Here is a 15,898-nt window from a genome sequence, read left to right as displayed (position 1 = left end):
TTCTAAGCCTCAACTCAGGAGAGAGAGGGAGAGAGAGAGAGAGAGAGAGAGAGAGAGAGAGAGAGAGAGAGAGAGAGAGAGAGAGAGAGAGAGAGAGAGAGAGAGAGAGAGAGAGAGAGAGAGAGAGAGAGAGAGAGAGAGAGAGAGAGAGAGAGAGAGAGAGAGAGAGAGAGAGAAAAAAAAAACCAAGATGCCTAGTTCAAAAATGTTAATTTTTTCACATCATGTATCTTGTGCAATAAATGCCTGTGACAAAAGTGTGGGAGGAAGTCGTTCTAAATGGCTGTGAAAGTTTGCGAGGCCTTGTCAGCAGCGATTTCCCTCCCGCCACAAAGAGCCGGGGACTTGTCAGAGCCGGCGTGTGAGACTGAGATTGAGGCGAGGAGCGGAGCGGTGCGCACAGCGCAGACTCCTTCTCCCGTCCCTCAGCTCCCCCTCCAGTGAAGAGATCTTGGCAGAGCCTTCTCCCCTTCATCTGTTCCCCCAGGCAGAGCAGCTCCCCCAATGATCCACACCTCTCCATATTTTACACCCCCGAATTGGGCACCACTCCGACCCCCCCACCCCTTATTTCATCTTCATATTTCGCTCCTTTTTTATCCGTTCGTTTGTGTGGCGGTGGTGTTTTCTTTTTTTTTCTTTGCGTTCTTGTGTTCCAACGCCAAAATGCGTGTTAAGTTGTTGATTGCCTCAAATATTTAGAGGTTTTGCACACATTCTTTAATCCCCCCGGAACCCAGAGATCAACCCAGTAGATTAGGACAAGTGGTCTGAAAAAAAAAAAAACGAAAAACACACAAAGACGGCGCTTCTGCAGTGTGTTACTGTTCTCCTCCTTGTTTGATGAAGCATGATCATACACTCGCCAAACGCCACGTTGAGTCCAGATCCGAATAGGATGGGATCTGGGCTGTTTGTTTTGGTATTACCGACAAGCGATCTCGCAGAATTTAGCTTCAAGTGATTGAGCTCAGCTGATCGGTGGTATGCTTAAAAGACGATTGTGAGAGCATAGTATTACTGTATTCCTTCCATAGTGTGTCTATACTGTATATATACACAGTATATATATATATAGGCTCATACTCTTACAGATTCTCCCCACTGGACCGATTGGGAATACACAAATGTCTTTCAAGTGCTCAGACGGGCCACGTCCTCTCAAGCAATTCAATTTCCTGTCACTTGTGTGGGAGTTGAAGCTCGCCGCCTGTTGTAGTGATTGGCCAATGCGACAGCGGTGTTTTTTTTCTCATGGTTGCTGCTGGTTGGTCAGGGGGGTTAATGAGCCTTTTCAGTTATGCTGAACCCTAGTGGGAGGTGTTTAATTGACCCGAACGGCCCGGGTGATATCGTTCAACCTCGGCACTCCATGCCTTTTATTCCTTTTTCCTTTTTCTTTTTTTTGCTACTCGTATAAATACGTCAAATTTGGTGTCAAATCATTTGGGAAGGGTGACACCGATCAATTTGCACATTGGTGTACTTTTGATGGTGTGAGGTTGTTTTTTTGATGCGCCGCATAACGGTTTGAAATTAATCAAGAAAAGAATGAGCTTTAAATAATAACTCACAAGCAAATAACTAATAAAGCTGAAATAAAAAAAGGGAATCATTCACACTTACAGAGCCAGTGCTGTGATTTGTTTGAAGGTAGAGAATATTTATTTACAGTGTTTTCTCCAGGCGGCGGCAAAGGTCAAGCTGTCGAATGTTGGAAGGATCAGCGCGTGGATTCTCGATCCCCAAACCGGAGCGGTTCGAGGAGTTTCATTCATTATTTCAAGGTCATTCCCCACCGCCCTAGATCGCAGACGTTGACATAATTAGCAGCGTATACTTTATCCTGAGCCTTAGTTTTTTTTTCAGGTGAAAGGTTTCCGGGAAAACGAGGGGAGGGCTGTGCCGTACCATAGATTAAGGTGGAATCCCTAATGGCCGTCTCGTTAGGGAAGAAATAATAACAGAACAAGGACAAACCAGACGGGCGGAGCCGCGGCTTCACCACAAGATGCATCGTCTCACCGGCAGCATAACGGGCCAAAATTCACTTACCCTCCAGACACGCTGCTTCAAAGCCTTTCTGTATTTTGCAAACTCAATGCAACTGTTAGGAAAATCCCATCGGATTGGATGGCACTTTATTCATCCCCATGTAGATTCTAAGCCCTTTCTTCGACAATGAAAATATTGTCATTTAATCCTTTGTAATAATTTACATTGCGGCTCAGCACTGATCTTTATGTTTCACTGGTTTTCCTGGAGTCTGGATATCATGAGCCGTACTAGTTCTAATATTATTTATTGATATTGCTATGAGTCATCATAACATGTCATTCTTTGGTATTTAATTTGGGAAATTAAATTTAATCCGTAGCGTGGAGCTTCAACTTCTCCATCAAGAAGTCCAGTTTACAGTAAACTTTTCACCAGTAAATCTGTGTGTCCTATTTTCGCTGACCCCCTCAAGCTACAGAAATGGGAGTTTGGGATCCCTGCGACACTTTTGTTGTTTTGCATCAATTATGGACAATTACCAAAATAACCATCAACAGATTGTTGTCTCGCTCTCCAAGTGGAATTCCAGATTGCCAGCCCCTCCCTTGCTTGCTGCGCTCTCCCAGAGTCTGAATCAATGCAGATGTTCCGGTGCGGTCTCACTGCGGTAATTACCGTAACAAGCAAATCATTAGTATCTGAATAGTGAGTTTAGCAATGCGGTGGTGGTTGTTGTTGTTTTTTTTCTTCTCGTTATTATCTATTCTTCCTTTTTTGTTGTCGGCTGTTTGTGAGAATGGTTCTGTTATTCTCACTTTGACATCCTGAGACAAAAAGGGGTATAGGTTTCGAGTTTGATTGGGGAATGTTTAAAGGTAGGGGCAACCTTTTTAAACACGTCAAATTTAAGAGGCCTTTTCACACCCAATGTATCGAAATAGTTAAGAGATGTATGGCATGCACTTCTACGAAGTCAAGTTGTATGGGATTCTACAGATAACAAGGGCTGCGCTTTAAAGAAAGGTCCAGAAAGAATCTGTGCAGGTCCTGGTCAGATCTCACGTCCCTCGCTTTGCTGCTTTAACTTTTTGCCAGTGGATCTGAAGCCGTCACACCATTGTTCACTTCCTCTCCCTGGGTGTTGCAGGACCAGGTGGACATTTCAGAACGCGGCTAGATAGAGCTCATTATTATGGTACATGAGGGATTTGCATGCCTCAGAATCCTTCGTTTTTTGCGGCGGCTCCCCGGAGGGGGCAGACCCCGTGTTCTGCTGCCGGTCCGGCAAAGACAAACACTGAAAGTATTGTGAGTGGATCAGACCAGCTGCTGCTTTGTTTGTGAATCCACACTGACCTACAGAGATCGCCTGCTCCACACCTCAACATGTCCTTTGACCGCACAGTCACACTGCATCTCATTCAATTGGTTTCTTTAATGATCAGGTTTTGTGCTCTGGCGGAGTCCTCTATGTCTCCATGTTGAATACCTGCCTGTAGTCACCATGTAGACACATTTTCTCTGAATACCAGCTGATATTTAGTGATAGAACTAAGTGTTCCAAGGAGTCAAATCACTTTTTTTAACCTCTCCATTACCTTCACAGTTGGTTTTGCACAATAACTCTCCAATATTGCTAATAAACATACATAATTGCATTGTTCTTCAACCTGTAATTATCCCTGCTGTGCCACATTATGATTTAAGAGTTTCTTTTTTTGACAGACAGCTGCCCCCATATGGAAGCCAAAAAAACATTCTCCCAGAGGCCAGGCGAGCCATAGCTAGCTCCACGGCAAGAACAAAGAACCATTGGTATTATTCATAATTAAACTCTTATTGTGTACTCCGCTGAATATTTCCATTCTTCTGCCTTCTCTCCGCCACACTCGCTCTCGTTCCCCCTCCCGGTGCTTTGCACCTCGTGCAGGAACATCTGTCTGGCGTCAGAGAGGAGCTGCCTGTGCAGATTGGAGCAGGTAGAGGAGCACATTGGAGCCCGGCTAATGATGAGAGTGTCTGCCCTCTCTCTTGGAGGAGACGCAAGCTGCTGCTTCACGCTCGCTCACTCCACTCATATGCCCAGGGAAACAGATTTCCAAACATATGCAGTGTGTTTTTAATCCAGTTGAGCACTTCAGTTCCCCGGCAAACACAAATAACCTTACGGGACATCCATATCTTATGACAAGGGGGTGGGCGCAAAGGAATCGAACAATTTTTCCTTTTTAATGTGATTTTTTATTTTTTTTTTCTTCTTCTTCCAAAGTTGCCGAACGTGCCCATAACCCAGGTTAACAGTTTGGTTGTTTATGGCTCCGCAAACTTTTACACAGAAGTTCTTGGCCATGACAAGTCATTGGAAGCAAGTTTATAGAATCTAAATTACAGCTGGTGCACCTGTTGTTGTCCTTTGTGTTGTTTTTAACTGACAGTATAAACATTGGTTTATGTATGTGATACTATGAAACATATTCAACACATCATTGACAAAGTTGCATTATTCGAAATGAGCTTATTTTACTTGGCTTCTACTACTACTACTTAGTCACTGGACATGATTCCATAATGTCGAAAAAAGATCTTTTTAAACTTTGAACAATGTGAAAGTGAAAAAAAAAATGTGAGCGTTTCAATTAGTCAGTGCCACTTAGGTCCCATTGAATGTGTTTCTGCTGTCTTTCTTTTTCTTCCTTTCTTCCTTTTTATTTTCGGACTATGTGACACATCCCTTCGATATAAGTTAACAACAGCGCTTTTACACAGAAGCCCAGCTGGAGCTATACTCTTGTGCATTCCAGCCAAACAAATGTCTGTGGTGGGGCTGAGAAAACCCTGATCGGATTCCAATTACAAATTTTCGACACGATAAGCCTAACCTTTTTTCCAGTTTGTGCTGGAGTGGGAGAATAGAAGACGATTTGGAGTATTTCTGTAAATGTTGATGCATAATGCAGATTCCTCGTCGATATTGGCTCACCTCTCTTGAGAGCCCTTTGCTCTTTTTATTTAAAAGCGTGTGATCAAGTTGCAGCCCCTGATCGGCATCTCGCTCGCAGCTTTCTCAAACAAAACAGTTTGCTCTTTTTGGTGTGGGATGCTTCACTTGCAGTTCTCTGCCACCTAAAGGGAGAATTACATAAGAATCCTCCGCTCATTTGTCAGCTCCATCTCCCGTCCACACACACACACACACACACACACACACACACACACACACACACACACACACACAGTAACCTCAAAAGCCTCTTTCCATCTCTATAACTGGTGACCTCCCTGCGCCGCCCGCTGCGGTTGCCGTGGCGAGTGGCTCGAGGAGGTTTCTCGGCACCGAGAACATGAGACGGTTCGGCTTTGAATCCCCTAACGCTGCCACCAAGGCCATGAATGATCACAGAATTTTTTTTTTTGTTGTTTTTTTTTTTGTTTTGTTTTGTTTTTGTCTTTTTACATGTCGCTCGTTTGTTTGTTTGTTGGTCGGAAATGCCCCCTTGGCTGAGAAACACCAAATTTATCCCGCGTCTCACGTCTCTATCACATGCCGTGTGCGTCAGTGTGTTATCCAAATTTTCACCCTGCACATTGTCCTGGATGTATCACCGCTATTCCCCACTGAAACAAGGACAACCTGGAAAGCCCTCTTTAATCCCGTCTGTCATAGACTAGTCACACAAAAAAAAAACACACACACAAAAAACAGAAATAAAGAACAGATTGGACCCTCTCCAAGCGAATGCAGTTTAAAAACACACTAGCTCCCTCACATAAAGGCGCTTCTTTTAATATGTGCCCCCACCCACGACCATTGTGTATAAAATCCTGTTTTTTTCCTGAAAAGATTTTGAGTCTCAGCTGCAGACAATGTTCCCCCACACAAGCTGTCGTCTTTGTCAGCCCCCCCCCCCCCCCCCCCCCCCATCGATTCAGTCAGTAAAGCAGGATCTTTGGCAGTCGGCCGCGCCTGCAAACTATTTTCTGTAATGCCGTACAGGTAGAGGTGGAGACGGGCCGCTTATTACCTGATCCTCTGTAAACTTGTCAGTTTGGACGGAGAGAGGAGGAAAAAAGGAGTTCGAGAGGGAGGCAAAGAAAGTAAATACCAGTTAGTTGGGGCGGGGGTGGGGGGGGGGGGGGTGTCAAAAACCTCTGCACCATATTTCTTTTCGGGGGTATGTTGAAGGGGAGGGAGGCATGCTGATAAAAACAACTCAGTAACAATTATGCTGACCTGAAATAGCCCTTTTTTTTAAGTATACAGGGTGCTCACCAGTTAATTGTACATACCGCAAAGGGTCTCACAAAAGACCTCCTGGACTTCTCAGGGTCTATATTGACTCGATAATTAGATAGTATTGCTATGGATATGAAATGAATAGATATTGTAGTGGCCTATCGAGCTCTAGCACTGGCACGGAAAACTATATTTTCTTTAAAAAAAAAAAAATAGAAAAGAAAAGAAAGAAAGACCAGGAGAAAATAGCAGGGGCTCTTCAAAATGTTTGTCAAAGCGTGGAATTCGTAATTAGTATTTGCGGTAGGAAACAATATTTCCCTTTGCATTAGGAATATTCTACTAAATAACACAAGTAGGCCATTGAAGTTGATAGAAGGAAATCTCCTTGCTTCCAATGTCAAAACCTTAATTTTTCATTTTATTTTCTAAACAATGGCAACGGAACAGAGAGATTGACTACAGATACCGACGCCCGTGTCCGTCCCGTGCCAACCAACCACACTGTGGGATTCAGTCAGAAGGACTTAACAGTGGCGCACCTAGCCAGCAGCGAAAGCAAACTGAATGCAGCACGTTAAATAAAAAGTGGCTCTTTCTGAAGATGTGAAGTGTTTTTAGCACAATTTCCCGTGGATGCGTTTTCAGCTCCTTCCTATTGATATGCTATGGAACCGACGGGCGCTGCAATCTGCGAGGACCTCTGATCTGCGCTATTGACCATTATCATAGCCGAGAGGTTGGTAGCAACGCTGTATTTTTATGCCGCGGCTGATGAGGAGCGTGTTTACATTCCAGGGTTTTGTACAGTTCACTCCTCTCCGCATCGCAGTCAGATTCCAAAGCGCCGTATAGATTTCTTTCAGCTGATGAAATTAAAAAGACAGCAGTGTATGTGTGGTGTGCCTCGCAGCAACGCGATTTGCCTGCGAGTTCACGATACGGGTTGAGAGGGGAGTCCCTGTGGGGGGGATTAAATAGCTCCCTCTCTTCCTTCCCTCCTCCCCTGCCCTCCATCCTCGCAGAACACAAACAGCTTGCAGGGCTGCGCTGTACTTGTACAACATGTTTGCCACAGCGCTGCTCACAGGTAACAATAAGCCAAGGTCAAAGGTTAAGAGGGATTTCGGAGCTCAGAATCTTGTGTGTTCCTTTGGCAGCGAGCGAACAAACATGCATAGGAAACAATGCCCATAGTGCTGCTGCGAGGGAGAGAGAGAGAGAGAGAGAGAGAGAGAGAGAGAGACAGAGGGAGCTGGCTCGAAGTTGAGAGAGGGGTATCAAAAAGAACAAGACTAGATCTCTGCCTCCGTCAGGCTCTTTAAACGGGAAGGAGATAATCCATATAATCTTTTAATCACACACACTGTGTACACGCCTGGACCTGTGCCTAAAACCGCTGTCCTGGTCGGGCTCCATCGCAACCACCTTTTCTTCCCACTACCGTAACCTCCAGAGCCATTTGCGAAAAGCTCCGGTGACGTTCCACCCGCCGCTGTGTTAAAATGAAAACCGGGACCCCAACCTGCACGCAAAATGGAATGTTGAAATATGTAGATTTCCGAGCGGCGCTTTTTAAAACACATCATTCTCACAAATGTATTCAGGACAGATGGATGGATGGCAGCCGCCTCGCAGCGTCGACACTACTGTACATTTTTGCGCCGGTATGTTTTTCCACAAAAGTAGGAATTAATCATGAAGATGCTTTTTGGCCTGAAATTGCTATTCCAACAATTATGTACTTAGTTTCTTCTAACAAATGCATTCCACATTATTGTTTTTGCCTCAAAGCAAAGCACCCAAAAGACTAAAACCTTTCATTCCGGCAAAGGCCGCTATTGGTCACCGTCAATAAAAGCATAAAAGCATTTATTTCCCACGTTTGTCAAATTAACAGCGTACTCCATCTCCCATAGGACTTGTAAGGTTCATTAACCTTTCTGTGAAGTGGGACAGGTTTGCAGCAGTTTCCATAACCTCTGTCCCGCTCCTGCCTCAATTATAATAGAAGAATTAAACACCCAGCCATTCAAAACAGTAATGCTGCCTCTTAAATCCCTTTGTACCCGCTCTCAGCTGTTAATGACTAAAGACACTAAATGAACCATGGAGTTATCAACAGGCAGGAGCAAATCAAATGGATCCTCTTAACGGCTCCACGTTCTCCACCGTTCGAGCTGAAGCCGGCCAAAAGGACGCTTTTTGTTTGCGGAATTATTTATCCTGTCTTGCTTCAAACCGATGGCGGTGGATCTGTTGACTCATCGATATCTGTTTTGCTGTATTGGAAACTGGGTCGCACCCCAACGCCTCTGGTTGCTCCCTTGGTGTTGTGATGGAGATATCTCTCCGTCGACACTCGGGTCCACCTGTTGTTAAGCGCTTTCCTCCTCTCCCCCAGCCGGGACCCCCACCAGGATCTCAAAGTCGCGCAGAGAATCATCTGACCTTGAACTAATTAAGCGTTCAATTACACGCCTGTTGGTCTCTTTTAACGTTCCAATTATTAAATTAATTGTGTGGGCCGAGGGTCGCATCCTCTTGTCCACCTACTCCTCACTCCTCCCTCACGCTGGTCCTCCTCCTCCTCTTCTTCCTCTCGCTTCTATTCCTCCTCCTCCTCCTCGCTCAGGGGCCCAACAGGTTTGGCCACCTTTTTAATTTGCGTGCTAATTTGTGTTTCCATTTTTCTGACTCTTTAATAAGATTAGTCCTTCTCTCCCACCCCCTTACATGTCACCCCACCCCGTCCTCTTCCCCCCTGTGTTAATTAAGACCCGGCATCAAAAGTATTTTAACGCCTCATGATCCATCCTATCCGCATTTAAAGTCTTAGTCCTAGCTAGCACTGTAGCCATGGAGCCATGATGGCCGTGTGTGTGTGTGTGTGTGTGTGTGTGTGTGTGTGTGTGTGTGTGTGTGTGTGCGCGCGCGTGCGTGTGCGTGCGTGTGTGGGTCTCCTCCAGTACTGCACTTGCTCCCTAGTAGGCAGGCTCGGTGCTGGCTGGGATTTTCCACTGCCACCCCCGTCGGTGGGAAGCCCTGTAAAGGGGACATGTCAGCTCCTTGTTTGCTTGTTGTGCTGATGAAGCTGGGGGTGGGCAGCCGAGTGGGCAGCCTCGCTCAGGTTCCAGGATTCCCTCCCAATGAGTCAGCCAGCCCCCACTCCAACCGACTGTTACCTTGGGAACTCGGTCCGGGGCTTCCATCGACGGTTGCTAAAAGTACAGACTCATCGGCTCTCGCTGAAGCACGCGTACACTCCAACGCACCCGGGGGAACCGTAACGGGAGGTGAGGGAGAGTTGGTTCGTCTTCATCGGCTCACTTGGTCGGTTAATCTGCTCTGCAAAAGTTAAGGTGACGACCTTTAAAGGGCTTGGCCTTGAGCCATATTTGTACAGCTAATGTATGCCACATCTCCCCGAATAGACAGGTGTTGATAATGAGTTTGGGCGGGTAGTTTCCCAATCCAGTGGTTTGAGTAATAGTATAATAGACTGCTAATAAGCCCGGCAGGGCAGTGTAGGTGTGGTGTGTTACAGGGATGTCGGGTGGTGTCGCTGATGATGGCGGGAGCTTCGCCCTAATAACTGGACTGTTTGTGTTTCTAACTCTAGTTCATTACTGAGGCCAAATGAGTTTCCTTACCAAAAGCCATTAGTCCAGTAGGGGACCTGTTAAGTGAGTTAATTTGTCGATGCACTGAAGCAGATCTGGAGTAACCCCCCGACCCCCGAACCCCCCCCCCCACACACACACACACACACACACACACACACACACACACACACACACCTGCACTCACCCAGGCTCACCCTGAATCCATTCGGCTCTACACACAGACACACACACACACACCAGTCCGCTGCACCAACCTACCATAGTGAATTCAACACCATTTGGCCTATTATGTTATTATTAATACCAAAATAACAAGTGCAGCCATATTTTTATAGAATGCTGCAGGGATGAGTCCTAAAACCCGTCAAACAAGTCAATGGGTTTTTGAATTGGGTTTTGGTTAGATGCCTGAAATAAGGTCTGTGGTTAACACAAGCTTTAGAGATTTTCACCTTTGTTCTATGGCATAAAATACGTCAGTAAATACCCCACTCGTGAATTTTGAAGCTTTGACGTGTCTTAAAAAAGGCAGTTGCTAACAAGTCTAAATGAGACTATAGAGGTTGTCGGGGTCATTAAACGTCATCACACAGAACACGGAAAGTCATCTAGTCACTAGTCCACCTTTACAGCCTCAGATGTGTTTATACTTGCGCTCTTGAAAACTGTTCTAACTAAAACTTAACAGTCTTTTGTAGAATAGGTAAACACGCAAAATGAAATTCCAAGTTCAAAGCTGAGCAGTGGTGACGTTGAAGTCATGCGACGGTGGTGTAGTTCCTTTATAGCCTAACATCAGCTTTTTACTTCTGGCGACTGCATTCACGCTTAAAAAAAAAAATCATAAAAGTGGTTTTCATGTGTGAAGATTATCTAGCTGAACAAAACGTGTAAGAAAAAGCAGGTGTAAGTAAGTAACCCTGTGTTTGCCACAGAGCTTATTTTCTGCAATAATCCAAAATCCAATGGAAAAATCACATTGGCTTTTTATTGAGGAAACCACGGCGATGCTAATTTCTGGGTTTGCCTACAACAATACGTCACCCCTGCAGCCTTCTATTGACATAACATCCACTTTGTGTGAGGAAAAGAAAAAGATTTTTTTTTTCCATGATTGATGATTTGATCGGTTTCCATCTGATTGAAACGGCATTTATTTATTTTATTTTATATACCGTTTTAACACGATAAATAAAAACATAAGTGATCTAAATCATTAAATAAAATGGAAAAAACAAAAGCCCCATTGTCTCTTCACGGTAGGTCACATATCTTATGAGTGATTTATTATTCCTACTTTCCACACCTGACACACCAAACTAAATCCTCACATCATATTAATAAGTCGGTGAGTAATTTCGGGTTACTCGGGATGTCTGGCCACTAAATGGCTTTCAGTGAGATCCTATTAGTTCCACCAGGTTGTAGGGAGTTTCATTACACTGAAAAAAATATTAGATTGGAGTAATTGGATCAGCTTAAAATTTCAATTGCTTTAAATTGTTAATATTTTTTTAGGTTTTCTCAACTTAAGATGTACACCTTAATCTCACAATTTTAAATTGAGAAAGCCATAGAAAGAAAATCGAGGTTTCGCAAATTTAAGCAATTTTTTCAAGTTGATCCAAATGACTAATTTTTCTTCAGCGTACTACATGTCTGAAGTCTGCCGATCTCTAAGGCTCAAAATGTAACACTGTGATGGATGGATTTTACTCTTCCTTTTTGTTTTGAATAATTTACTTGTTTTTTTTATTTTAAACAATTAGGATTGCAAAGCTTCTTTCACAGCCGTAGTCAGTTCAGCCCAACATTTATTAATATTTCGGGGGGTGGGGGTGCACTTTGTTCAACTTGAAAAAAACACAGGGTTTAACCCGTAAACCGCGAGATCCTTTTGTGAGACACTGACTATTAATTCACAATGCACCCTGCAAATGAATGGGCTTATTACCGTGGCGAGGATGAGGAAGCAGTCATTGGCGCTTGGCTTGAGTGGAATAGGCGGGTGGGGGGATGGGGGGGGGGGGGGGGGGTTGAGGAAGGGGGGTGGGGGGTGGCTGTGGCAGTACAAGTCCAGCCTCAGAAATAGAGCTGTGAACACCATCTGTCATGCTCCCTCTTCCCCGTCTGTTAGCCTGACTGCACGTCGGAGGAAGGGAGCGCGGCGCTCTCAGAGGCGCATTAGGAGGACGTGGGTGCCGCTCGTCGTAGGTGTAGGGTTTACAGGATGCAGCGGCAAGGGGGAGGGAAGTGCATGAGTAACTCTGGATGACAAAGGGAAAGCACTCACCTACACAGATGAGGGAGGGAGGGGATGGAGGGCAAGTGGGTATTCCTGGTACCTACCCTCCCTCCTCCCCCATAGTCCTCTCCATCATCCACCCACCCACCCTGCCTCCCACCTAATAGGGGCTGTCAGAGGATTCCTAGCTGTTATGTAGATACATTACACACACACACACACACACACACACACACACACACACACACACACACACATACAAACACACAAAGCTCAAATAGCTGCTCACAGAGCTGACCCAACAGTGGATCTCTGAAGCAGGACTCCACACGCAGCTTGTGTTAGCATATCTGTCTTAGTTTCACCATTTCAGTTCCAGAACTTTTTGCCATGTCTAAAAAAAAAAAGGTCTACAGGAAAAAACCAGTTAAAAAGTTTATTTAGAGTACAAAAAAAAAAAAAAGGATATATATATATATATATATATATATATATATATATATATATATATAACATGGCAGACCTTTCTACAGTGAGGACAGAGATTATTTAACTAATGTAAATGAAATTGAAATTGAATTTGGTCGCAGATACTGCGGCGGTGGAACTCGCTCCGGTGGAGGGGATTTGCGCTGTAGACGTACGACTCAAAGGGTGCCAAGAAGGGTAGACGGCGGTGAATCCATTCTCCACTGGCGACGATGCTGCTTGAATGGAAATTAAACGTAAAGTCCCCAAGACAAGCAGATGTAGGCTACTGATTAGTTGTGTTCTCGCATTTGGCTAAGCCGCAGCCAAGAGAGGGAGATGGGGGGGGGGGGGGGGGGGGTTCCTGAACTGAATATTGATGGATGGATTGTCAAGACTGGAACTTGACCCACCAAATAAGCTGCACGGCAGAGTTTTTCCAGGGTTGCAGACACAGTTCTAAATACGGCGGGGATTAGTTTAGACTGGGGGGACTTGGACCCCCCCAAAAGAGGTAAAAACAACAGGTCGGAACATTTATATATCCTTCTTACCTGTAATCGTAAATATTATATTATATATTATGTTATACACTCACAGGCCACTTATTTAGGTACACCTGTTCAATTGCTTGTTAACACAAATAGCTAATCAGCCAATCACATGGCAGCAACTCATTGCATTTAGGCATGTAGACATGGTGAGGGTGACTTGCTGAAGTTCAAACCGAGCATCGGAATGGGGAAGAACGGGGATTTAAGTGACTTTGAACGTGGCATGGTTGTTGGTGCCAGACGGGCTGGTCTGAGTATTTCAGAAACCTACTGGGATTTTCACGCACAACCATTTCTAGGGTTTACAGAGAATGGTCCGAAAAAGAGAAAATATCCAATGAGCGGTAGTTGTGTGGACGAAAATGCCTTGTTGATGTCAGAGGCCAGAGGAGAATGGGCTGACTGGTTCGAGACGATGGAAAGGCAACAGTAACTCAAATAACCACTCGTTACAACCAAGGTATGCAGGATACCATCTCTGAACGCACAACACGTGGAACCTTGAAGCAGATGGGCTACAGCAGCAGAAGATCACACCGGGTGTCCCCCCTTCGAATTACAGGGGGGTTTGGGGGGGGTCTCAGCCCCCTAATTAAACCTGGACCTCCCCCAAAGAGGTAAAAAGAACAGGTTAGGTTTTCAAAACATTTATATATCCCTCTTCCCTGTAATCGTAAATATTACAATATATTTCCTATATAGTAATGCCTGGAAGAACCTTGATATACGATTTCACACATGCATGTGTATTAACCGAATGATTGCGCAGGCTCAGTGGGCGCGATGCTCGGTCGCGTGAGCTTCGAGGAGAGAAGGAGGAGGAGGAGGAGAAGCCGATCAGAGCGAGAGGGAGAGAGAAAGAGAAGGGGGTGCATCGCAGTGGTGTAGTCTAAGTGATATGCAGGTATACGCGGTATAACCACTAAGAAAGCTCCAGGATTTCCGTATAACCACTTAAAATTGCACACGATGCCTAACAATACATTTTTGTGACAGAACTTTCACTTCAGTGATTTTGTTTTACAAATAGGGCTCCATTTGTGACCGGAACATGATCCGGGACCTCCCAGGTTGGATCAGCACAAGCTGCGAGCTCACTGACATGTGAATTACGGGAGCACCGGCACATATTTTCTCGCTGTGCGTCGGCGATCCCCGTTTCTCCAAACAAAACAAATAGAAATAGTGTTTTTATTTTAGATTATAATTTTTTTTTTCCCATTTCTTTTTTGTTTCCTAATTGAAAGAACAAAGAAAAGCCCTGTGTGACCCATGCCTCTGCCCCCCCCACGCCCCGCAGAAAAAGTTGACCCCCCCTGATTATCATTGTATAATTTGCACTCCAGCAAAATAGGGAAAAGAGAAAACAACAGATATACAAATTAACTTTAAATAGCAAACCAACGCTTTTGACTTTTCTACCTCTGAGGTCAGAGTGGCATCAATTCTGCAGATGCATTGATTTCAGATTAGCGTTGTCAATAAACCCGTGAGACTTTTGAACTCCCACCCCCTCTACCACCCACAAAGCAATGATAGATTTACTGAACATTAACAGCTTTGATTTCAGCAGCCAGAACTTATTTAGACGCCCAAGTAAAAGTGACAAATGATCAATAACATTTAAACAGAAGAATTGTGCACACTTTTCACTTTTTACTTTTAAATTTCCTTCTGCCCGAAAGCAATCCAGTTCCGGTTACTGTTTCCCAACTCAGACATTGTTGGATTTCTTTTTTAATCTTGGAGTTAATCTTTAATTTACAAATATTTATTTTGGTTATGGCTCAATTCAGACCGTGTAAACTTTCAAACTTTAATCATTACAATTGAGAAGGGTTTACGCTTAGTTAAGCTTGTACTACTTAGCAAATCAATGTCTCATTAGAAGGATTCTCCCTTTTGACGCATGCTGTACGCTACCTTTAAAAACTACAAACATTTTCAGTTTTTAAGATGAAATTGCGGAAAATATGTGGCATTTGGAATTGTTTGCCTATTGTGCAATTTCGCCTGTTAAAGACCACTGAAATAATTGTATTCCATTGAAACAACATTATTACAATTTAAATATTTTTTTCTGAAAGCATTTCATGCTGTACTCACTGACAGGAGAAACACAAATATATACATATATATATATTATTAATAATAATAACATTTATTATTATTGTTTAACAACGTTGACAATTCATGACAGCAAAATAATTTTCACTTTGATTGTAATAATAATAATAATAACAACAATAATAATATGTAGTATTATTATTATTATTATTATTATTAATAATAATAAGTCAACATATCATTTATGTTGCTTGGAGTCAGACCCAGACATGCTTTAAAAGTGATCATTAAAATCCTAAAATCGATTCTGAAGTGACCAGGGAGCCAATGGAGAGAAGTCAGGATTGTGATGATGTGATGTCGTGTTTTGGAACCGGTAAGAAGTCGAGCTGCTGCGTTTTGAACAAGTTGGAGGCGGGAGAGTGACTTATTGTTGATGCCAGAAAGGAGGGAGTTACAGTAGCCTAGTTGTGAGAAAATTAGGGCGTGGAGGTCACTGTGTGAAAGTATTGGTTTGATTCTTGAAAGAGTTCTCAGTTGAACTAAGCAGGACTCGACGATTTTTTTAATTTGTGCTTCAAAGTTTAGGTCAGAGTGAAATAGTATTCCCACGTTTCTGGCAACAGACTTGACATTTGCAGACAGAGTGCCAAAGCCACTCTCAATATGACTGGTAGAATTTGGGGGAGTGAAAAATGATTTCTGA

General features: G+C 44.0%; 1 protein-coding gene across 1 annotated transcript in view; it reads left to right on the top strand.

Moving 5' to 3' along the window:
- The window catches only part of pebp4 (phosphatidylethanolamine binding protein 4), a 48,015-nt gene that overhangs the window by 20,960 nt on the left and 11,157 nt on the right, over nucleotides 1-15,898 (top strand). The gene's annotated exons all lie outside the window — the stretch shown is intronic.

The sequence above is a fragment of the Zeus faber genome, assembly GCF_960531495.2.
Source record: "Zeus faber genome assembly, chromosome: 7".
In the NCBI taxonomy this organism is placed as follows: domain Eukaryota; kingdom Metazoa; phylum Chordata; class Actinopteri; order Zeiformes; family Zeidae; genus Zeus; species Zeus faber.
This window is presented reverse-complemented; position numbering and strand designations above follow the sequence as displayed.